At 45.5% G+C, this 25,324-nt stretch overlaps 2 protein-coding genes across 18 annotated transcripts in view; one reads left to right on the top strand and one right to left on the bottom strand.

The window, feature by feature from the left end:
* The window catches only part of FANK1 (fibronectin type III and ankyrin repeat domains 1), a 104,611-nt gene extending 85,772 nt beyond the window's left edge, over positions 1-18,839 (bottom strand). Inside the window, exons 1-2 of one of the 5 annotated variants that reach the window (XM_045041031.1) lie at positions 7,055-7,582; positions 5,289-5,466 (exon numbers count right to left, since the gene is read on the bottom strand). The gene's annotated coding sequence lies outside the window, so the exon portion shown is untranslated. Of the gene's footprint in view, positions 1-5,288; positions 5,467-7,054; positions 7,583-18,701 lie in introns of those variants that run through there. The other 4 variants (XM_045041030.1, XM_045041034.1, XM_045041033.1 and 1 more) reach the window with 4 other exon arrangements.
* The window catches only part of DHX32 (DEAH-box helicase 32 (putative)), a 59,340-nt gene continuing 47,247 nt past the window's right edge, over positions 13,232-25,324 (top strand). For 5 of the 13 annotated variants that reach the window (XM_011287617.4, XM_011287616.4, XM_011287618.4 and 2 more), the window contains exon 1: positions 13,232-13,387. The gene's annotated coding sequence lies outside the window, so the exon portion shown is untranslated. Of the gene's footprint in view, positions 13,388-18,954; positions 19,188-25,324 lie in introns of those variants that run through there. The other 8 variants (XM_045041028.1, XM_045041026.1, XM_045041027.1 and 5 more) reach the window with 2 other exon arrangements.

Below are 25,324 nucleotides of genomic sequence, written 5' to 3'. Positions count from 1 at the left end.
TGCTAAGAGGAAAATTTATAGCACTAAGTTATTACATCAGAAAAGTATCATCTAAGTATCTACTTCAAGCAGAGAAAAGCAGAATAAACCCCAAGTCAAGCAGAAGACTATATAGAAGACAAATCAGTAAAATTTAAAACAGAAAATTGGAAAAGTCAACGAGATCCAAAGCTGGTTGTTTGAAGAAATAAAATGGTTAAAGCTCTAGGCAGACTGACCAAGAAAAAGGGAGAAACACAGATTACCAACACCCAGAATAAAGAAAGGGGGCATGTTCCAGGCCCTACAGACATTAGACTAATAAAAGATACTACTAAAAAGAACTTTGTTTAGAAAGCCTACAGATTAGATGAAATGGATCAGCCCCTTGAAAGAAATTACTGGGGGCACATGGGTGGCTCTGTCAGTTGAGCATCTGGCTCTTGATTTCGGCTCAGGTCATGACCTCATGGTTCACGAGACTGAGCCCTATGTCGGTCTCTGTGCTGACCATGCAAGCCTGCTTGGGATTCTCTCTCTCCCTCTCTCTCTGCCCCTCCCCAGCTTGCGTGCACACGCGTGCTCTCTCTCTCAAAATAATGCATGTTTTTAAAAAATTAAACGTGAACAATTCGAACAATTTACAATAGCACTGAAAATGCAATGAAACTAATCAATCTATGAAACGTGTGAGGCCTTAATGGAGAAAATCATAGCATTTTAGAATGTACCACAGACATAAGAAATGAGGAACTAAATGAAGCTCGGAGATTGGAAAATTCGCTACCGTAAAGCTCTCCGCAGAATGACCTATCGATTTAATCCCAATGGAAATCTCAACAACTTTTGTGAAAATACAAAGTTTAGAATCGACTTCGCAGTTAAGTGCAAGAGGCCAAGAGCAGCCAAGATCAAGAGAGGGGAAGCAGGGAGGTGGACACAAGGATTTTCTGATTCATGGAGGAAATAATCAGATGGGCCGTGAAATTAGTACGTAGCACCACGAAAGAACAAAAGTGGACATATGTAAGGAAGCATCCCCCAAGTTTGCTTTGAAATAAACAGGGTTCTTTAATACATTGAAAGCTGATTTTTAATTGGATATAAACCCATACAAGCCTTAACCAAAAAGCCTCACCTAATATCAAAGCCTTAATCTGCTGATAGACTGGAGTTCTGGAAAGCAGTGTGCAAAACCATTGCTAGAGGCTTTGCACCACTGCTCCCTGGCGTACCTGCTTCCCAGGGCTCGCTCTGGGCCAACAGCAACCACAGTGGCCGAGCCCAACTCGGACACATTTGCTATTTAGGATGATGGTCTTAGCAGTGTCTGTTGACCCTGTACATAAGTCACATAGAAAACCCAAAGTATTTATATTGCCTTCTGCCCAAAAACAATCATTCCCTAGTATCTGCATTTATTACTAGGACTACTCCAGGAGACAGAAAAAAAGATTACAAAGTTTTACCCCAGAAAACATTTTCAGAAAAAACAAACAAAACCTTCCTGAAATTTTCTACTTAATAAATCTACCGAATAGGGAGGGCTGAAAAACAATTCATCCAGGTGTCTCATGAAAATGGCTATCAGGACACATTTCACTTTTTCACCAAAGTCACATCTCACTTTTACCACTGAGCTAACATACCACCGCGGTTCTGAGAGACTCAGAGGCCAGAGATTTCAAGGTCCAGGCTGCACTTGAATTCCAGAAAAATAAAAGGCAAAACGTACAGGCTAAATGTAAGGCTTTCTTCTCCTGCATCCTGTACCGAGTCTGTTCAGTGTCTGAAATTACTTGTTATGTTCGCCAGCGCCCCTCGGCAAGGGAACAAAATACAGGGAGTTAAAAATGTTTTTCTTGAACATCCAAAGTTTCAATGGTTTTGTGCTGATCAGTTACAAAGTAGTAATCTTAGAGATTTTTAAGTCATCTTTTCATTTAAGGATGAAGATGCCAAACATTATTTAGCTTAAATTTCTCCCATTAAGTGGCAAAAGTTTTTTACACATATTTTCCTGATTTCCTATAAAAAAGGGGAATTTTTTTTTTTTAAAGCACAGTTCTGTGCAAGAGGCAGCAGTTACCGCCCGAGTCTATATGCTTCCCCTGCACTTTGAGACATGCTCTCAACGTCCTCTGTCTGTTGACCGGATCGGTTGAGAAATCTAACCTCTAGTCACCGTCCGGGCACCTGGGTGGCTTGGTGGATTAGGCATCCAACTCTCGGTTTCGGCTCATGTCATGAGCGAGAGGATCTTAAGCAGGTTCCGCGCTCCGTGTGGAACCTGACCCGAGGCTCGAGCCCATGACCCCGGGATCGTGACTTCGGCTGAAATCGAGAGTCGGACGCTCAACCGACTCAGCCAGCCAAGCGCCCCCGCTGTAACCGTTGTATGTATACATACAGTTTAGCGGTGTTTTGGACGCTCACGTTACTGTACAACTATCACTTCTACCCATCTCCACAACTTTCCTTTTTAATCTTAAGCTAAAATCCTATGCTTAGCCACCAAACACCCCCCCCCCCCTCCTTTTCCCTAGCTGCTGGCAAGCTCTACTCTACATTCTAGGTCTATGGATTTGCCTGCTCTAGGGAAGAGGAGAACTAAACTTCCAGGCCCACGTTAGAGGCACTCCAGCCCCAGGTGCCAGATCAGCAAACCAAACTTTTGTGTTCCAGTAACTGCTCCCACTTGACCAGAACATGCCAAATGCTGAGCCAGCTCTGGGCTCTACTGATTTCCTCCTAGAGCTTTCTAATGAAGGTCACAGATGCACCCCAGCCAATCACGCCCTGCTCTGCATGGTTCCTCTAAAGCTCTATAAAACTCACTCTCGCCCAAAATCCCTCAGGAAGAGTATCCCACTGCTTGAGGGACACTATAGTCCCCCCTCGGTGGCTTATTTGCTCTTAAACAAAGGACAAGCGTTCCTAAATTATTTTTGTCCTTTGACAGTAGAATCAGACAGCATTTATCCTTTTGTGACTGGCTTATTTCACTTGGCGTATGGTCTTCAAGGTCCATCCAGGCCGTAGCCTGCTTGCCTTTTTAAGGCTGAAACGTATCCCGTTTTATGTATAAACCCTTTGCTTATCTGTTCATCTGATGATGGACACCGGAGTTGTTCATCTTTTGGCTGTTATAAATAATGAAGTGGCAAGCTTTTTTTTAACTATAGATTTCCCCCCCCCCCCAAATATACACATTACACAATCAATACAGCTTGCCCCGGGTCCATAAAGGTTGTCCTTTAGGCTACCTTCTCCACGAACCTCGGTGAGGGAAATGCACACAGCTCCTACTTTCCGTTGATAAAAATCCTATTTAAAAACCTCTCATTCCTTTTTCATACCCAGAGGAACAAAATAGTATAACCGTGAGGAAAGAAGCAAACAGCTAATCACAGTTATTACAAACTGTGAAATTAATAGAGAGCAATCTAAAATTTGAAAATGCCAGTCACTTATAAATTATAGGGGGAAAAAAAATCTGTGCCTCAGTGGGAAAAAATATGCAACGTTCACATCACGCCCTTTCGGGTCTTCCAGTCTTGTCTTGCACAGCCTGGTTCACACCAAGTTGAACAGAACCAGTGGTAACAGGGGATGTAGATGAATCTGTCCCCCAGAGGGGCAATTCTCCCCACACAGGGCAAAGCCACTTTTGCATCATTGTCAAGTTTAATATTCCTGGATTGATTCCTGGTAGAACTGGATCCACAAGTCTTTCCCAAGGTTCTGCCAACCGCTTCCAGTCTCCCTGGCTCCTTCTCACCAAACCTCCCGCAGACGGGATACAAGTTCATTGCCAGAAATTCTCTCATTTCACCTCCATGCCTCACCCAACCCAGGAGCTCGCAAACCACACTTCTGAGGACAACCACCCTCCTCCCCTACCCTTCTACGGTCAATCAAACCTTCAGGAAGTAAAAGGAAGCCCACAGAGAAATAGGAGACCAGACCTCAAATCATAGACCTTCCACTTGAACAACAGGTCCCAAATTAATTCCTGGAGGTGGGGGGATCTTAGCTATTACAGTGGCCTTTCAAAGCTCAACATTATCTGAATATTTAATTCCCTTCAATGTATTTGATTTTTCTTAGAATTTTTCTCCCTGAGGAAAAATGATGAAAATATGGTAAAGAAACACTGCCTTGGGGGGCGCCTGGGTGGCGCAGTCGGTTAAGCGTCCGACTTCAGCCAGGTCACGATCTCGCGGTCCGTGAGTTCAAGCCCCGCGTCAGGCTCTGGGCTGATGGCTCAGAGCCTGGAGCCTGCTTCCGATTCTGTGTCTCCTTCTCTCTCTGCCCCTCCCCCATTCATGCTCTGTCTCTCTCTGTCTCAAAAATAAATAAATGTTAAAAAAAAAAAAAAAGAAACACTGCCTTGGGTCAATGTTTCTTTATCCATAGCACTAGAAGTTTTCTCTAATCTTGGACGTTTTCAATCCTGCCCACACTTCCATTTACTTATTCAATCCTTAAGGCCCTAACGAAGTGTCCACACTGCGAAAATGCTGGTGACACAGTGAACAGGCAGGTGTGATTCCTGTACTCCTGGGGCTTACCACCTAGCTGAGGCAGGGAGTGGGGTGTGGAAATTACCACATAAGTGATTACAGAGGTGTTTTTTTTTTTTTTTAAGGCATAAAAATAGGCACAGTGGAGCTTTGGAAAACGAAAAAGCAATGGAAATTTAGATTGTTATATCACAGAAGAATGAGGGCTGTTATACATTCTGTGTTGGGGGAAAAAAAATACCGTCCATAGGAAATTGATTTCCTAAGGGAGAAGAGTAGGGTCCCACACTGTAGTGGGGAGGTAGGGAGTTTAGAAATACTAGTTCTAATGCTAATTTAAATGTCCTTGGGACGACCACATGTCTGTACATTAGTTCATTTTTTTTTCCTTTTTATTATTGTTTAATATAATTGATGGTCAAGCTGGCTTACATACAACACCCAGGGCTTATCCCGATATTAGTTCATCTTTATCTAAAATTTACTCAAGCTGAAGAGGTGCCATTTGGAAGCAGTGGTGGCCAGCACCATCACCGGGAGAAAGCTCTAGCACAAACAGCTGGGACGAACAGACCCGACTCTCGCGCTAACAGCCTCAGTGCTCCTGCGTCATCACGTTCTCCTGCGTCACCACGTTCCCATCGTGTGCACCTCAGGTTACAGTCGTGGGTCATCAAGTCACGACCCCACGATGATCAACAAATCGGCACGTGAAGCGCCGGGCCCTCGGACAGCGTGCGTCACAAACGCGCCCTCCTGTTGGGGGACCGCGAAACGACTCACGGTTAGGTCTCGTGGGGAATAAGAGCCCATCAGAAAGCGGGCACACGCGATCAGAAAAGGATGGAGAAGCGCCAGTCTATCTTCAGAGTCTTCGTGGGGTATTAACTGCCACCGATTCAGGATGGCAAGAGGACGGAAGTCACGGGTTTCTCTTAAAAGGCTTCATCCTGTTGTACCCCTGTCCGTAACCAAAGAAGTTTCCTAATTAGGCTCATTGTCAATAGGTTTTGTCTTTCTAGGACTTACTATACTTAGGTCGTGGGGCACCTGGGTGGCCCAGTCGGTTAAGCGTCTGGCTTCGGCTCAGGTCATGACCTCGCAGTCCAGGAGTTGGAGCCCCATGTGGGGCTCGTGCTGACAGCTCAGAGCCTGGAACCCGCCTCGGATTCTATCTCCCTCTCTCTCTGCCCCTCCCCCACTCTCACGCTGTCCCCCTAGCTCTCTCAAAAATAAACATTAAAAAAAAAATACTTAAGCTTTGTGGTCTCTTGCAAGTTTTGAAAATTCTGAATGTGCACACTGATGCGCATTGAGGCTAAGCGCTATGTAGTTAAGTTTTAGCTAACAGCTTAAGTGATGACCCAGGAGATTTCTCGGGTCAGAACTTTTGCCAAACAACATTTTTAATTAAATTTCAAACCAACCGGGTTACATTATAAACAAAAGAAACGAATTTAAAACAACGAAAAGTCTCCAACGTTTTTTAGGAAAAGGGACAGATTTTTCGTTCTGTGAAGTTTTAAGATCTCAAAAACAGGAAAGGCGCTGGCAGTGTAAATAGACAGGGAGAAACCTAAGGAACCATTCCCAAGCTAAGAGAAGGAAGGAGGTGGAAGTTTCTAGAGGTTTCATTCTTCACCAGAAGAGCAGAAGGTTACAGTCTGCGGCACGGCTGTGCATCCTTAAATAGGGCACAAACAAGTTTTAGCTGTTGTGCAAATAATCAATAAGATGGGCTACCTCCAGGAGCGGGGATCGTGTTGCTGTTAAAGCGGAAAGGTCTGCGGTAGCTGTCTGGGGCACAGAGGCAGGGGGAGGCCACCCGTTGGTGATCCCACCTTCCATCCATCAGTCAACAGCAACAAAAAAAAGGGGGCAGGGGACACAATGAGGGCAGGCAACCATTCCTTAACTCTGCACTCAGCAACGGTTACCATGAAGGATGTTTTTGTCCAAAACAGAGGAAATGTTTTTATACGTGGTATTTGTTGGATAGAAAGATGGGTAAAATGAATTCTATATAACGTTTCTTGCCCACTATTGTAGAATGGATACCTTTGGATATACATCCTTTTATCATTCTATGAGGAGAGCCTGCTCTATGTAAGATAATAGGAGGGACACAGGCAAACAGCATGGAATAAAATAGAAACAAGGACTTAGTCCTACCTCTGACGGAGATTCTAAATATGGTGTGCAGATGAGGAGTACGTAGTAATAATTAGCTCGTTCAAAGAAATTAGGGTTTTTCAATTGCTGAACGGTAAAAATCCAAAAGTTTATGCACTCATTGGAGAGGCTGTGGAAGACGTTCTCACAAAAATTACCGTTGGAAGTGGGACTGAACCAAACTAACACTGCCTTTGGGCAATCCTACATCTAGGCATTTCTTTTCCCAGTATGCTTGCACAAAATGCAAAATGTGCAATGTACGAGATAATTCAATGCAACTCTGTTTATAATCGTAATGGTAGCTGTGCATTTCCTGCAGCTGCTGTAACCGTCTCCCATAAACATAGCTGCTTAAAACAACATAAGTTTGTTACCTTACAGTTCTGGAGGCCAGAAGTCCACAATGGGTCTCGCCCAGCTAAAATCAAAGGCTTATTCTTTCCGGAGGTTCTAGGGGAGAGTACATTTCCGAGCCTGTTCCAGCTTCTGGGGGATACCCACATTCTCTGGTTCCAACCTTCTATCACCCGAAGCGCCGCTCACACCTTCATCCTGACTCTAAAGCTCCTGCCTCCCTTTTAAAAAAAAGGACTCTTGTGATTGGTTACATGGGAGCCACCTGGATAATACAGGCTACTCTCCCCTTTTCACCACCCTTAACTTAATCACAGCTGCAGAACCCATTTGGCCATGAAAGGGGACACATTCACAGGTTCAGGGGATTAAGCTGTTGACATGTTTTTACTCACCCTATCACAGTAGCAAAAGACTAAAGACAAACTGCCTATCAGCGGTGGACTGGTTAAATAAATTATGGCAAATTTATAGAATGGAATATTATATAGTTGTTTAAAGTATGAGAAACCATGGTAATAAAAAGAAAGCAAAATATAACGTTAGGTGAAAAAAAAGGAAAGTACAGAACAGAGAGGAATGTAGTATAGATAATATGCTCGTATATATGATTATATATATATGATATATGATATATACACACACACATACATATATAAATAGCGGTCTCACAGTGTTTGAGGGTCTGGAGTCTGGGATGCCTCAGCTGGGTGGGTCTGGCTCAGTCTCTTCAGAGATTACGGTGAAGTTGACAGCTGGGGCTGCTGTCCCCTCCCGGCTTGGCTGAGACTGGAGAATCTGCCCCCCAGCTCACTCGCTGAGCTCTTGGCAGGAGTCAGTCCTCTCTGATCCTTGGCCCCGTTCCTCGCCATGTAGGTCTCTCCATAGAATGCTTGAGTGTGTTCATGACATGGCAATTGGTAGGTGATTGAAGAAGAAGAAGAAGAAGAAGAAGAAGAAGAAGAAGGAGGAGGAGGAGGAGGAGGAAAGAAAGAAAGAAAGAAAGAAAGAAAGAAAGAAAGAAAGAAAGAAAGAAAGAAAGAAAGAAAGAAAGAAAGAAAGAAAGAAAGAAAGAAAGAAAGAAAGAAAGAAAGAAAGAAAGAAAGAAAGAAAGAGAAAGAAAGAAAGAAAGAAAGAAAGAAAGAAAGAAAGAAAGAAAGAAAGAAAGAAAGAAAGAAAGAAAGGGAGAGAGAGAGAGAGGCAGGGAGGGAGAAAGAGAGAGATTGAAGACCAGCCCAAGACAGAAGCCCCAGCCTTTTATAATCTAATCTTGGAAGTGACACACCACTTCTGCCATATGTCATTGGGCACACAGACCGGCTCTGGCACAGTGAGGCAGGGTACAGGTGAGAACACCAGGAGGCAGGAAGGCTCACAGGGAGCCATCTTGGAGGCAGGCTACCACAGGTCCTGCGGGGCAGTGCAGGGTAGGGCTCCGGTGAGTCAACATGAGGGAGGGAATAGAAATGTGAATGACTACAGTGAATGTGGAAGGCAAGGAGGAAACAGACGTAATTAGAATCGTAAGTACATACTGGGAAGCAGTGAAAATAAAAACATGGAGAGTGGGGTCTGTGCCAATTACCAACCCCCTGAGTCACGATTCTTGCCATGCACACATCTGGGTTCTAGTCCTAAGCTGAAAAATATTCTCTCCCATCACACTGGAAAATTCTTTCATACGTGTTAGCGTCTCTCTTGTGCTAGGAGGTGCCTTAGGGAGGAGGGGCATGTCCTTCATTTTCATACTACCTGCCACCCTCTACCCGGAAGAAGAGCCAAGCTGTGGCTTAAGCAATACAAATTGACCGGCTCCTGTAGCATCAGTCCTGGCAGCCTTGAGAAATGAGTCTTTGTCTTCTTAACGGATTCCCCAACTCCTAAGTACATTTCATTCCAGAACATTCGTCTCTTCTGTTTCAGTGGCAGCAGTGACATTGTATCAGGATACAGAACTGACATCATGGACCTCCTGATAAGACGCAACGAAAGAGACAGAGCATCGTCTGTGTAACATTACATTCCTGGTACAAATATTTGAGTCAAAACACCACGAGGCGACAATCAGACAAATCCAGCATGGAACCTTCTATAAGGTAACCGGCCCGGCCACTTCAAAAATATCAGTGTCGTGAAAGAAACAAAAAAATACGGAGACTGCTCTACACTAAAGAAGACTGAAGGACTAAGACAATTAAATGCCAAGTGTAATCCTGAAAAGGGTCCCAATCATTTAAAAAGAAAAAACCCAACAGCAACCATAAAGCGCATTATTAAGACAACTGGGAAAATACGAATAGGGACGGAACATTAGATAATATTATTGTATCAATGTTAAATTTGGGGGTGTATTATTGTGGTATTGTGGTTACGGAAGAAAATGTCCTGGTTCTTGGGAAAAACATGCTAAAGTGTTGAGGACTGAAGTATTATGGTGTGTGCATCTTTCAAATGGTTCAAAAAGTGTGCATGTGTATGTTCGTGTGTGTGTGTGTGTGTGTGTGTGTGTGTGTGTGTGTATCTGGGAAGGAAGAGAAAGAGAAAAATCAATCTGGCATAATGTAAACAGTCAAATCCATTGTATGACTTTGAACTGTTCTATGGCTCTGAACATTTTCAAAAAATACACACACACACACACACACACACACACAGAACAGAATGCATAAGTTAGGACAAGGTGCATATTCATGTAGCTATAGTGCCCAAGAGACTACATCCAATCTGAAAAGCCCACCTCACAATTCACAGAGGGGACAAGCTAACCCTGAAATATCCTATCATTACAACTATCTGAGCCACTGAAATCAGGACGTAGATCTTTTCATTTCTTTTTAAATTTTGTTTAAAGTTTATTTATTTTTGAGAGAGAGGCAGAGTGGGAATTGGGGAGGGGCAGAGAGAGACGGAGACACAGAATCTGAAGCAGGCTTCAGGCTCCAAGCTGTCAGCACAGGGCCCGACGTGGGGCTCGAACCCACAGACCATGAGATCATGACCTGAGCCGAAGTCGGACACCCAACTGACTGAGTCCCCAGGCACCCCATCTTTTAAGTTGATTTATTTTGAGAGACAGAGAGACAGAGAGGGGCATTCGAGCAGGGGAGGGGCAGAGAGAGAGGGAGAGAGAGAGAACCCCAAGCAGGTTCTGCACTGTTAACTCATAGTGAAGTTGGCCGTACATCCCCCTACATTGGACCTTTGGCATTTGCTGAATCATCACTGGGTCGTGGATGACAAACACAAAGCAATATCGCAGAGCTTTGAACGGGCGCACTGAGCTGGGAGACAAAAACACTGGGTTGAATTCCCCCGAAACAACCAAGGCTTAAGGGGTGGTTTCTCCCTAGAGAAAAGGGAGCACAGACATTGAGCCCCCTGAGACCCACTTGAGGAACTTGCCGACCACAGAAGAGCAGAAGTCTGGGCGGTGTTAGGTGCTGGGAACCAAAATGAATCAGAAGGCCTGCTGAAAGGGAAGGGCACTAGTAAAGACCCCGAGTTTTCAGCTCAGATCCCTGAAATGGCTACATCCTAAGAATAAATGCAAACTGAAAATAGACCACCCTCAGCTAAATTAACTGATGACGAAAGTAAATGAAATCCTCTATGGATAACGACTACCAAGACCTCTACGATTTTCACAAAGAGTGTTGAGTGTTCAATAAAAAAATAAATAAATAAATAAATAAATAAAACCAGGAATGCCAAGATACGTGACCAAACAACTGAAAAACAGAAAAGAGAGACGAACCTATAAGTGATTCAGGTGTTGGAATGATCCGGCATGAACTTTAAAGGAACAGGCAATATTATGAGACTCAAGCTTTGAAATAACTAATAGCTGTTTCTTGATTTGGGTTACAAGTGTGGTTATCAGCTGGTTACAGGTGTGTTTACTTTGGGATAATTCATCAACCTGTATATTTAATACCGGGCACTTTCTTGCGCACGTCATGCTTTAATACAACTTCACAAAAAATAAAAACGTGGGGACTTTGGTTAAATCTGGGCTTGGAGGGAAATTCACAGTCTTCAGTGCACATATTTGAAAAAGTAGGCTGAAAATAAGGTTAGTATCTATCTCAAAAAATGTGTTTAATGTTTATTTTTGAGAGAGAGAGAGAGAAAGAGAGTGGGGGAGGAGTAGAGAGAGGGAGACAGAGGATCTGAAGCAGGCTCTACACTGAGCAGGACTTGAACTCAGAAACCATGAGATCATGACGTGAACTGAAGCCAGACACTTAACTAACTGACCCACCCAGGCACCCGTCAAAAGCTTTTTAAAAAGGAACAGAAAACTTGGGGCACCTGGGTGGCTCAGTCGGTTAAGCGTCCGACTTCGGCTCAGGTCATGATCTCACGGTTCGTGAGTCCGAGCCCCACGTCAGGCTCTGTGCTGACAGCTCGGAGCCTGGAGCCTGCTTCTGCTTCTGTGTGTGTCTCTCTCTCTCTGCCTGTCCCCCACTTGTGCTCTGTCTCTCAAAAATGAATAAATGTAAAATAAATAAATACATGTTTATTTATATTTGAGAGAGAGAGCACGCATGCAAGTTAGCAAGCAGGAGAGGGGCAGAGAGACACAGACAGGATCCGAAGCAGGCTCCAGGCTCTGAGCTGTCAGCACAGAACCTGACACGGGGCTCAAATTCACGAACCATGAGATCATGACCTGAGCCGAAGTTGGACACTTAACCAACGAGCCCACCCAGCACCACTCTTCCAGGAATTTTAAAATTTCAGGTCTTCTGTTTGATCTCTCGATCCATTTCAAGTTAACTTCTAATGGGAGAGTTGAACAGATAAATATATATCGGTTACAACATGTTAGAATAATAAAAGTATTAATAAAATCCAGACCCAGAACCCAAGAGGGAGAAAGTCACTCTGATTTAGGTTGGGAGATGGAAAATAGGCAAAGTTTCCAAGAGACAGTGAAGTGCAAGACTTGTTTTACGTTTTTAAAATTTTCTTTTTAATGTTTATTTTTTTGGGGGGGGAGGGGTAGAGAGAGGGGGCCAGAGGATCCAAAGCGGGCTGTGTGCTAAGAAACAGAGAGCCCGGGGCGCCTGGGTGGCGCAGTCGGTTAAGCGTCCGACTTCAGCCAGGTCACGATCTCGCGGTCCGTGAGTTCGAGCCCCGCGTCGGGCTCTGGGCTGATGGCTCGGAGCCTGGAGCCTGTTTCCAATTCTGTGTGTCTCTCTCTCTCTGCCCCTCCCCCATTCATGCTCTGTCTCTCTCTGTCCCAAAAATAAATAAACGTTGAAAAAAAATTAAAAAAAAAAGAAACAGAGAGCCCAATGCGGGGGTGGGGTGGCGTGGGGGCGGGGGCGGGGGTGGGGGAGGGGGGCTCAAACTCACAAACCATGAGATCATGACCTGAGCTGGAAGTTGGATGCTTAACCAACTGAGCCACCCAGGCCCCTGCAAGACTTGTTTGGTTTTTTTTTTATAAGCACTGTTTTTTTTTTTAATTTTAAGCATTTATTTTTGAGAGAGAGAGAGAGAGAGAGACACGGAGCGTGAGTGGGGGAGAGGCAGAGAGAGAGGGAGACACAGAATCCGAAACCTGCTCCAGGCTCTGAGCTGTCAGCACGGAGCCCAACGTGGGGCTCGAACTCACGAACCCGTGAGAGAATGACCTGAGCTAAGTCCCACGCTCAACCGACTGAGCCACCCAGGAGCCCCAAGACTTGCTTTTAACCAATAGACAGGTGGGTGGGCAGTGAGTGCATTCCAGACTGAGACTGGGAGGCAGGAGAGGAGAACGAGAGACCGTGTTCCTGAGACACAAGACCAGAGAAGGGTCCCTGACAACCTGAAAGGGGACAGGGCACAGCTACAAGAACTGGCACCTGGGGTCTAGGAGAAAGGAATGCCTCCTCCCTTCCTTCAACCTCCCAGGAGAGAAATGCCGCCCCCCCGCAACCCCCAATGCAGCTGGAGGCTCCCAACCATAAGCATCTACGCCCCTGGCTCCTCACCAGCCCTGCGAGCACAAAAATGCAAGAACAGGGTTGTGAGTTGTTTACTCGGTGAGGAGTTCGCACCACCTTGGGTCCTCCATGAGTCATTCAGGCCATTCCGGGTTGATGCGGGTGTGCACAAACCCCTCCTGGAGCCTGATTGGCTCGCCCCGCTCCTGGGTGTGACCGGGCGGGTCCTCCGGAGAGGAGGTGAGGAGGCGCGTCCAAACAGCGCTCCCTCTTCCCGTCCAGAGGAGGTAAAATCCAAGTTAGCAGGAATAGACTCGGCCGAGGAATAATGCTGAGGTGAACCGGAGCTCCTGGTGCGACCCAGCGGCAACCATCAAGTCGATCTGCCCCCTTTCCGGGGCTGGGTGAGCATCGGAGGTCAGGATTGCCATGATTTTAGCCTTTTGATGGGGATTTGAAACTACAGCTATTTAAAAGATGTTGCTTTGAAATTGTTTTTTTTTTTTTTCCTAAGCTTTGAACTTGGTTTATATAAGCATTTCTTTCTTTTTTTAAAAATTTTTTTTAACATTTATTTCTTTTGGAGAGACAGAGCATGAGATGGGGAGGGGCAGAGAGAGAGGGATATGTGCATTTCTTAATGATAATATTTAAATTATAACCTAATTGATAGAATTAATATTCTTTAGGGGTCAAGACTACTTGAGAAAAAAAAAAAAACCCTGCTAAACAGATTTAAAAAAAAAAACCATCCTGGGCTTGTGTAATTACTGTTAAATTCGTACCAGTCTCTTAGGTAATGAACACACCAGTATCTCATGGCAGTGAGATTTTGCTGGGTGGATGATCTGGGGAGCCTTTGGTCTCAAAAATAAGATGGCTTGCCCGTTTCCTTAATTTTACTGGATAAAATGAGATTTTCGAAACGTCTCCTTGAGGCTGGTGAAAAGGAAGGCCGTGTGTGTAACCAAGCTAACATTTACAAGCGCCTGAGTTGAATGAACTTGACCTGAAACAGTCTCCACTTCAGATTCCTCTGGAGCACAGCCCTTTCTGTGGCAGAGCAAAATGGCTTTTGGTTTTAACTACACCTCGTTCTCAAGGAAATAAAGTTAGATAAGGCATTCGGCTGTTAACAGCCGTGCCAGCCATTCAATAAATGCTTCTTCGGGGCTTACTTCCCGTCAGGCACCAGGGCCAGAATGGCAGGCAGGGCCCTTTTCCACAATCCTACAATCCGGTGGAGAAAACAGATTTTTTTTTTTTTTAAATTAACGCAAGAATTACAATTGCGATCAGGAAGAGAAAAACCGCAAAGGTAGGAACAACATGAGGAAGGGGGCACTACCTACTTTAGGGTGTAAGGGAGGGATTCAATGAGGGGACGGCTATAGAGCGCCTGGCTGGCTCAGTCAGTAAAGCCTGTGACTCTTGAGCTCAGGATTTTGAGTTCGAGCCCTGCGTTGGGTATAAAGATTACTTAAAAAGAAATCTCAAAAAAAAAAAAAGAAGAAAAGGAGGAGATGGCTAAGCTTAGACCAGAGGATGTTGAGTCAGACCTGTCGGAACACCCTCAGAACAGGAGGGGAGAAAAGTTTGTGCAAAGACTCACCGCCGTGAAAGGAGCTTGTTATGTTTCAGGGAGCAAAACACCCATAGGCTTGAAGCATAATTATCTACCATACACCTGGTGAGTTTGAAGAAGCAACTAGATCATTACAACAACTCTAGAGGGCTTTTGGCAGAAGAGTGGCACGAGGTAATGTGTTATTTTGAAGCGGTCACTCTGGCTTCCAGGTAGAGCACAGACGGGGCAGAGGAGAGGAACTGCAGATATCAGGGAAGCCTCCGTTCATGGCTTTGGCAAGATGCTGGCTTGGAATCCCGGTGATTCCAACAGGGAGGGGAAGGTGCACGTTCGGGTGTATTTTAAAGGTGCAATAAACAGGCACGCTGGTGGGTGGGGTGGTGCGAGGGGTAGTGAGTGGAATGGAGGAGTAAAGGACGACTCTTGCATTTCCAGCTGGAATGACTGGGAAGATGGTGTCATCCCATCAAAGAAGGTAGACCAGTAGAAAAACAGGTTTGGAGAAGGCTTCAGTCCTTTAAGCGAATGCCTCAGTCTCTTAGTCATTGGAAGAACTTAGATCCCCATTGAGCACTTCTTTTAAAGGGCAGGTATGTGTCAGTCAGCTGCTGCCTGGTCTAAACTGGACCCCGATTTTTTTATACAGAGAGTAGGCAGTTCAACGGGGTCCTAAGTGGGAGCTGGGGGCTTATCTTGATGTTGCATTTGATAAACACCGATTGTGTGTCTGCTTAGGGTAATTTGGTGGGGTTAGGAAAGATCATGAAAGCCAGGGTAAAGACCCCAAAGCTACCTTTTGGTGTTGTCACTCACTAGGAAATTAGGAAAGAGACAGTACTGTTGAACTTCAATATTTTCTAAAAACAAATCAAGAAAAAAATTCGATGTATATTTCCCATGTTATTTCATATGTGGGTTATCTTTCCAACAGTGTAGTTAGTTTAGGAAGAAAATAATTAAAGATATAAATGTGTAAGCCAAGAGCCAAAACCACTCTGAACAGCCCAAGGTTGTGAACTTAATTTGCCATTACCCTGGGGAGTCATTTCTCGGCTCATTGATTTATTATTATTCTGTATAATCGTGGTAGCCCCTGTCCTCCTCTGCCCATGGCCAGAGTATGAACCAGTTGTGAGGCCTGAAGAGTTTATGTTTATTGGATTTTAATGATTCAGTTAATAAAGGTCATTCTGAAGAGTAATAGAAACCTAAGTGTGTGGAAACAGAATGGATAAGACTGACTCTCGCAGTTCCTTGGGGTGTCCTTGGGTATATGTCTGATCCTTAAAGCAATTAAGAAGGATCCTTCCTTTCAATCAATTTACTGATGGTACATTCAACTATAGCTGTAAAATGTTCTTTGAAACCCATCACTAACAAAAGGTGTCGTGTAAACACAAGGCTTACAATTTCTTAGATAATGACAACATATTGTTAATATCATACTGACAATAGTTTAATTGTAGTTATAGATAATTACAGTACTTAATAGTGTATCTTCAGTGCTCTCCAATATCTTTGAGAGGATGAGATATTGTGAGTTTCAGGTAAAATCTGAATTTTGAAAGTTAGGTATGAATTTTGAAGTTAAAAGGAACCTTAAAAATCATTTAATGGTGGGGTGCCTGGGTGGCTTAATCAGTGAAGTGTCCAACTCTTGATTTCGGCTTAGGTCATGATCTCACAGGTTCGTGGGTTCGAGCCCCGCATCAGGCTCTGCACTGTCAGGAATTCTCTCTTTCCCTCTGTCTCTGCCCCTCCTCCATTTGTGTTCTGTCTCTCTGCCCCTTCCTCTCTCTCTCTCTCTCTCAAAATAAATAAACTTAAAAAACAAAATTCATTTAATGGTGTCCTTTAAATATTAACTAACAGCAAATGATTTAGCAAATATTTATCCAAAATGGTGCTCATTAGACTGTGAAAGAATTTCCTGGGACATCTGACTGGCTCAGTCAGTGGAACATGTGACTCTTGATTTTGGGGTTATAAGTCAGAGCCCCAACTTGGGTGTAGAGATTACTTAAAAATAAAATCTTGGGGCGCCTGGGTGGCTCAGTCAGTTGAGCATCTGACTTCAGCTCAGGTCATGATCTCGCGGTTCCTGAGTTCAAGCCGTGCGTCGGGCTCTGCTGACAGCTCAGAGCCTGGAGCCTGCTTCAGATTCTGCGTCCCCCTCTCTCTCTGCCCCACCCCTGCTTGTGCTCTGCCTCTCTCTGTCTTTCAAAAACGAATAAACATAAAAAAAAATTAAAAAACAAAAGAAAATCTTAAAAGAAAAAAAAAAGAATTTCCTAAGGTAAATGGTGATTGTTTGGATTATAACATTAAATTGATAAAAGCATTAAACTGATAAAAGCATTTAAGAATATGTGGAAAGGAATAAACGTACAGTTGTTCCCCAGGCACGGATTAGTTAACAAAAATTTTCCACCCACCTCAAAACCCAATGCGACGGGATATAAGTGTATAATTCATACACATAATACATTTACTACATAGTTTTATAAAGCCTTCATGATCTGGCTCCTGTTGGCTTTTCCAGACTTGTCTTTTTTCTACGCCACTGTAACGCCCGAGTCTTCCTAGCTACAGCTTTACTCATCTTCCTACTCTTGAGTTTCAAACCCACACCGCCCTTCAAGTCTCAGGGCCTACATATCAGGGGTTCCCTCTGCGTCCACCCTTTTCCCTTACTCTTCACTGGGTCGTTCTGCAGGCCTCCTATCACTTCCTCCCAGAAGCTTTCTGTCCATCTCCTCTCCCCCAGTTTCAGACCTCAGAGAGGCGAGGTTTGTTCCCCGGGTCTCTCCCGGGTTTTCCTGGGATGACCCAACCACTGCCCCACTCCCGATCTCCAGAGCAGTGTCTGGAACATAATAGATACTATGAATGAGTGAGTGGATAAAGACAGTGAGCACTGAATTAAGTGAAATGTAAACTTCACACATTTAAACAATAACATATATCTGAAGGAATAGAGGGGCTGTTTCTAAAAGATAGATTTCATTTCATCTCTTCCCTAAACAGAGAACATACGCAGCCCAGCATCAGTTTGACCACAAACATTTTAGCACTGTTGCACATTCAGCATCTTTCAACAAGTTGCGTTAAAGACATAGCATCCAGTGAGATACATGCAAATGGCAGAAATAGTGTATAAATTCAACTCAAGCAACTGTAACTCACAACTTGTAAGCTTTGCCCCAGCACATGAGTGAAAAGAAAGGAAACCAACCTTTAAAACCTTCTTGCTGGAAACTAATGACTTTTTTAAATGCCAGCCTTTCTCCCAGAGAATGGATTTGGTCTGATTACTTCCATTTCTCAAATTGTCCAAGAAAAGACGACTTGGTTTTGAGAGTCAAACGGGATGTACCCTTCTATAAAGGTTTAAGGCCTTCCAAGTGTCCGTAGAAAACACTGTTGTTGTTTTAAGAGCAAAAGGAGCAACAAGGCATTAGCTTGGAAAAGGAGGACAGAGCACAACGGCCCTAGAGAGGTTTGGGGGCCGGGGAGCCCAGATAAGTCGGAGCGCGTATTAGATCTCGCCACTCCAGACTGCCCACCTTTTGCCAAACAATGTGGGAAACGGGAAAAGGATTCTTGTTTTGTTTGGTTTTGGAGAGTCCTACCTCGTAGGACCCCTAGCGATGAATCGAATAAGCTTGGACAAAAGCCCCATTTTTTTCTCCTTTAAATCAGCGACTATGGAGGGGGCGGGGGAGGACGGGGTCTCCGTCGTAAATGCAAGACCCAGCCTCGCTGCCTGCTCAGTTGCTGACGTTTTAGAAGCAGGACGGCTCTTTACAGCGAAACGGACTAAACTAAAATGACAACAATGAGCGTGGTCCTGAGAGCGCACGGAGTTGCTCGGTTGCAATTTCAGGAAAGCACGCCGCGGGGGCGCTGCCTCCCCCGGGCCACACTCCCCAGCTCTCGCGTCCCTCCGGCTCCCAGCGCCCTCCCTCGGCGCTCCTGACCCCGCGGGCCTCCCGCCGCGGCTTTAGCCCCTCTGCTCCCTCCGGGAGAGAAAAGCGCGACGGGGGAGAACCGTTGTTTCCGTGTCAAAAGCCGGCGGACCGCGCCCGGGGCGCCCACCCTCGCCCCCGAGAGGCCCCGGCCCGCCCCGCCGGGCCCCCTTACTCTGGGGCTCCATGGTCAGCCGCTCCCGGGCCCCCAAGGGCCGAGCCCCCGGCGCCGCCCCTCCTAACGCCTCTCCGCCGCGGCCGGCGTCGCTCAGGTTGCCTTGACAACCCGGAGGGCGGGGAGGAGGGGCCAGAAGGACGGCGAGAGGGAGGGACCAAAACCGCCCAGAAACGCGGGCGAGCGCGAGGGCCCGCGCGTCGCCGGGGGCACCGAGCGAGGGTGACGACCCGGTCGTCGGCTGGAGACTCTGCCCCTGAGGCCCGGTCGGGCGGTCGCGCCCCCCACCCCCCCCCCCAGTAGCCCTCGCGCTCTCGGCGGGGTCTGTGCCCGGGCCTTCGGGGCGGGGGCCTCCGGCCCCCCAGTCTCCTTCCCGAGGTGTCCGTCGGTCCGTCGGTCCGTGCGTCCGGCGAGCTCGGCCTGCCCGGCTGGGAAGGGCGGCCGGGCCCGGGCCTCCCTCCCCGGACTCGGGAGCCGCCGCTGCAGGTAAAGGCCGGCCGGGCGGCGGGAGGGGCGGGTGGGCGGCCGCGGCGCACCTGTTGCGGCCGCCGGGGCTCCGCGCGCCCCCCGCCGCCCCGGGGGCCCCCTGCCCGCCCGTTGGCCCCGGACGACCCCGCCCCCACTCCCGGAACCGCCCGGGTGGGGGCCGCGTCCCCGCTGCTGCCTCCCGCAGCCCGCGTGTCAGCGGCAGGAGCGAACCCTGGCACCCCAGCCCTCCTCACAGGGGCTCCTTCGGCAGCCGGGGCGTCGGCCGGGCCCGGGGAGGGTGGTCCCCCGGGGCCGCATTTATGGGAAGCGTAAAGCCAATGAGAGCCTTTTCTGTGGTCGGCGGTGGGCCAAGTGTGTCCCTGGAATCATGAAACCCAGGAGAATTCCGGTGCCCCACATTGCACTGTCATCCCAAGTATCACATTTCAGGCAGTGGGCCTGGGGTTGGATCTTTCCGGTTGGATCGTGTGTGTGTGTGTGTGTGTGTGTGTGTGTGTGTGTGTGTGTGTGTGTGTTTTATTTCAGTCCTCCCCGTTTTCGGTTGAGCTGCGGAGTCCACGTATTTTGTACCAAAACTTTAGAGGGCTGTTAAACAAACGTAACGTTATCCCACACAATAGTATCCTAATAAGTGGGTTTTGAAGTCCTGGTGCCCGTTGTGCTGTTAAGGAAGCTTTGAGGATCACAGGAGATTGTGTCTGGTAGGTTGTAAAAATGCAAACAACCAGGAGAGAGAGTCAAAGATTAAGAAAAACGAGCAGCCTTAAAGAGGGAAGAAAAATGGAGGAGAGGCAGGGAAAAGATTGAGAAGGCAAGTGCGGGCGGGTGGAAACTGCATGATTGATTTCGTGCTCGTATCTGCCGATTATGGCTCCTCTGCCAGCTCCTACCGCTGCTCTAGACAGCGCCGGAGGGAAATGAAGAGAGCCCTTTTTGGGTCGTGTAAGCCATTACTCATTCTTTGCCACTAGAGAGATTTCCACTCCGTAGATGACAAGGACGCCAAGGTAAATTGCTTTCCTCTTAGAAAGAGAATCGTTCAGAGGTTAATTGAACCTGAGAAGCATATATTCTATGAGGGGAGTGGACGTTTATTATGTTCCACCAAACTAGGCTGTTCCTCTCTCGGACTGTATTGGGCCTTTTTCAGATTAATTGTCAAAGCAAGAAGGTTTATGCGTGGATATTGACAAGCAGTGTGATCTCTACAGAACCCATAACTCATGAACTAAAATATTGAAGTAATAAATTCAGATTGGAAAGTAAACACTTCATGGCACCTTAATTACCTGTTCCCTGACACTTAGAGACAGGGGATGCATTTTCAGACGAACGGCATCTAAGGTCAACAGCGCTTCTGGAGTACCCGTGTTTGCAAACGCTAGTTTTCAACCCATTAGCAACATTGTGAATTGGTCTTTCCATCCAAGAAACCAACATAGCGGTGTCCATTAGTAATATCATAATCAAAGTGACAAGAGAGTGATAAAAACCTGGTATTTATGAACACATAAAAGAGGTAGGGTTGTATTTTCTCAAACAGGAAAGGATTCGGTATTTGCATTTAAAAAGAACGAAGAAACAATATTGTAGATCTCCATGCTGACGTAACAAGGACTCAAGAGTTTGGTGGTTGCGTGCAGATTTTAAGGTTGGAAAAATGGAAATGTGTGTTGGGAAAGTACTTTATGCTTGGCGGTATGGAAAAATGATTTTATCAGTAGCTACGAACTTGACATTGAGGAAATCTTGCATTGAAATATTTCAGGTAATAGTTGGCAACTGTGAAAAGCCACATTTGATTTTAGGGGATAGTGTGTTTAGGGAAGAAATAACTGCTTGAGGGGGTGAAAGTGGGGGAGGGAAAGGTATAAACACATCTAAAGACAACATTCATTTCTCTTTCTCCGTCCAGCACCTGGTACGGTGTCCTTGTGTCTGTCCAACGAGTGAAAAGAGCGTTTTAGAGAAATTGCTTTAGATAAAGGGATATGTTTCATTATCCTGAGGTCAGAAAGTTGCTAAGGGGATAGGGGTTGAGATGAACGGTAAAGGTATTGGTTGCCCCTTTTGGGGATTTCCGGCCACATGTTTTCTATTTCTTTCATTGGCCTGCTCAGGATGTAATTGGTGGCCAGGCGAAAAACAATAAAGTCCTGATTTTTAATGAAATTCCCAAGCTCATCAAATTAGATAGAATAGTTACATTATGTTCTTTGCTGATGGCTTAACTAAACATAGCAAACCAAAGCACTGTCACCAGGGAATAAGGTGGCAGTGAAGGGACAGACATAGCCTCTCTTTTTCTTACTCCAATCTCTTAGCTGCAGCAATTCAAAGTAAACATAATTGTCATAGGAAGTTAACGTTATTTAACGCAAATAGGATGATTTTTTTTTTAAAGAAAGAAAAGCAAATTACTGCTGTTTCCTAGCCTTAGTATCATAAGTCAGAGGAAGTCTTCATTTTTGTTACTGGATTTTTGTTTGTTTTTTGTTTTGCCAGAGGGAGGGTACTTTTTTCTCCACTTTTTTTTTGTCTTAGTTGTTTTAACGTCTATTTATTTTTGGGAGAGAGAGAGACACACACACAGACTGCGAGCTGGGGAGGGGCAGAGAGAGAGGGAGGCACAGAATGCGAAGCAGGCTCCGAGCTGTCAGCACACAGTCTGACACTGGGCTCCAACCCACGAATCGTCTTTAGATGTGTTTATACCTTTCCCTCCCCCACTTTCACCCCCTCAGCCAGTTATTTCTCCCCTAAGCACACTATCCCCTAAAATCAACACACAATCGGGATTATGACCTGAGCCCAAGTTGGATGCTCAACCGACGGAGCTGCCCAGGCGCCCCCATCTCCACGCGTTTCTGAAACTTAACAAAAGTTCAGTCAAGGAAAACAGATTCGGGTCTGCTTGTTTCCTGTTTGTCCTTCAGACCTGTAGAGGTCCGCACTCAAATCGTTGGATTCAAGGAATGCTCTTTCAGTTTTGACTCATTCTTAGCGTAATTGGGCATCAGGCCCATGCTGCTGCCCCCGCATCTGGAAAGTCTTCCAGGATTAGGCTAATGCTCACAAAATGCACTTCTCTCTCGCCTACTGGGGGCACTAGCCAGTTTGGCACCCGGCCCTGTACTATACGCCCTTGTGGAGTTTTCTGTCATTTGATGTGCCTGGGGCTGTGCCTCTGATTAAACATTTGGGGAGCTAAGTCCAGTACCCCCTTTTAGCTCATCGTGGGTTTTCAGCTCATAATTTAGGATAATAATAAAAAAGGACAAGCTTTTAGTCAGGGATGATTGCGTTAATTTTGAGCTATGCCACTTTGGAAAGTTAGGAGCCCTGTTTCCTCGTGGATAACTGGGGAGAATGAGATCTGCAGTGATTGTCTTCACGGTCCAGTTTTGAAAATCAAAGTCAATTAAATGTGATTATAGATGTGAGTGAAAATATCTCCTATATTGTAAAGAACTCCTTAAACATAAATGGTTGTCATTGCAGGAGTCTAGCAAACGTTTATGGAACATCCGTAACATGTTAGGTACTTCCTGGGGATCGCCCTTCGTAAAGGGAGTAGGAAATGACTGACGGATTGTGTGAGGGCTTCCTAGGCAGAGGAACAGCTTGGGCAAAGGCACAGAGGCACAGGAAAGCAACTCTAAGCAGGAGTTCATTGTGGCTGGAGCAGAGAGAACTTACTAGAAGAGCACAGAAGGAAGTGGAGCTGAGGGGCAGAGAGGCATTAAATCAGAAAGAACCCAAAGAGTGAGATTTTTATCCTGAAGGTAATGAGAAGGATTTGGGTCAGTGACGTGATCACTTCTCCATTTGAAAGGGGCCACTGGCTGCATGTGAAGGACAGATTGGTGGAGAGCCAGAACTAGAGGCAGAAAAAAACAAAGTTGGAGGCTTTGTAGTAATCCCATGAAGAAATGATCAAATCACAGTGGCGGTTGGGAGGGCCGTGAATAGGGAGAGAAGTCCGAACAGCCAGTTTGGGGCTGTAGGATGCGAAGAGGCAGAAGCCGTGTGGAGAGGGATGATGCCCAGGTGATGGGGGGAATTGTTCCGCTAATTGTTGAAATCCAGAACACAAAAGAAGGAAAGAGGGCTTTTCTATTTTTAAGGAGTGTGAGAAGTGCAGACGGGATGAGTTCAGTTCCTTTGAATGCCCATCTCCTAAATGGGGATGTCCCTTAACTAGTAGTTGGACATGTAGGTCAGGACCTAACGAAAGAAGTCTGAGATTAAGGTAGAACTTGAGATGAAGCATTCAGTCATCGAAGCAAAAATATGAACGATTTTTCCCCCGGGAGAGGATGTGGAACGAGAAGAGAGAGTCGAGGATGGAACCCTGGGGTGCACGGTTATTTGACATGCGGTGGGTGCAGTGGAAGAACCCAAGGGGACGAAAGAGGCGTGGCCAAAAAAGGAAGCTCAAAATGTGGGAGGACTAATAAAACAGAACCCCTACTCTTGAGGGGTTCATGCATTGGCATTGCCTGGAATAATTCTCTTCTCTTCCACCTGCCATAGAATGCATGACACAGTTTATCAAACTATTATTGGTTTATTCAAGTTACTGAAAAGTGACTATCCATTACTGTGTTAAGAAAAGACAATTTGCTGATATTTGTGGTTTTTCACAATCTCCATTTGGAATAATTCAAGCAAAACGTAGCTTCGGGAGTTATGGTGATGCCCCAAACAAATCCGGTCTTTACAAAAAGGTGGGTGTAAGTTCCTTTTGTATTTGTTGGTGGTAAAAATAACAATGTTAACTTCCTAGCGAAGGCTGCAGTAACCTGTTCTTAAGATTTCAGCTTCTACTAGATCTCACCCGTTTGCTCAGATATCTAACTAGACTGCATAAATAAGCCAAATTAATATTTTAGCAGACCTTTACTCAGATATTAGTTTCTAGAGTATTATTCAGTAAAACAAAGCCATATTGAAAGCATGAAATGGCCCAGTCATTTGAGATTCTAATAAAACCCTTTCTGAATTTGCATATGAGAAGTGATAGGTTGTTATGATATGTAAGTATTGATTGCGCTTGGGAGATCTTCCTGTATATAAGTCTAAAAAAACTTAAATTACCAGTGGAACATAGGATTCTTATATTAATTGCGCAGGACTGGTTATTCAGGGTGTATTTTTTTTTAACTTAAAAAAAATTTTTTTTTAATGTTTACTTAGTTTTGAGAGAGACAGAGACAGAGTACAAGCAGGGGGGGAGCAGAGAGAAAGGGAGACACAGAATCCAAAGCAGGCTCCAGGCTCCGAGCTGTCATGTCAGCACAGAGCCCGAGGCGGGGCTCAAACTCAAGAACAGCGAGATAATGAACCTGAGCCGAAGTCGGATGCTTCACCGACTGAGCCACCCAGGCGCCCCCAAGCAGTATTTGGAATGAACCAATATTGAGTTAAAAGTGAATCATTTTTGAAATTGGCGTGTTTTTAAAGTCAGTTGATTTAATTTGCTTACTTAAGATCAAAACAAAGTCAACTTGTTAGAAGTCTGGCAGTAAAGTTTTTGTTTTGTTTTGTTTTGTTTTTTTTAATAAATGTTTAGCTTTTATCTAGTCCAAGAAAGGTTTCAAGTAGATGCTAGAAACCAAAGGGATGTGCTTTGGGGAGCTCCGAGCCAATTAAAACAAAAGCAAACAACGGGGTAACCTTCTAAAAGTCCTAGTAATGATAAGCCCATTGTGTCAATTAAAGTATAACAGGCCTGGGAGATAAAGTTTACATGTTAAATATTTGTAACTCCACGTGGGTGATTATAACCATGGTTTTCAAACATCTTCAACGTTTTTCTTTCCATAAGGGAACTACACATTTTCTGTTGTATGGTATTTCTTCCAGACCACCCTGCCTGACATCCCCCATAGCGTCAAGTGTTTCTTCAGCCCACAGTGTTCCGGCGTGAGCCCGTGTTCTTGTGTGCAGTCCAGAAGCAGTGTGGCACAACGCGGTCAGGCACCCGCTCTACACTTAACTGAGGTTGAGCTGAGATCAGACTTCCCGACTTCACGCACCTGCTCTGCCACGGACGAGCTCTTAGAAGCCGGAGAAATTAACTAAAGCTCTGATGGCTTAAATGTCCCCACTTGAAAAATGGAAATAATAAA

Source organism: Felis catus, chromosome D2 (genome assembly GCF_018350175.1).
Source record: "Felis catus isolate Fca126 chromosome D2, F.catus_Fca126_mat1.0, whole genome shotgun sequence".
Lineage (NCBI taxonomy): Eukaryota > Metazoa > Chordata > Mammalia > Carnivora > Felidae > Felis > Felis catus.
The sequence above is the reverse complement of the archived record's forward strand: the minus strand, read 5'-3'. Positions and strand labels throughout refer to the sequence as shown.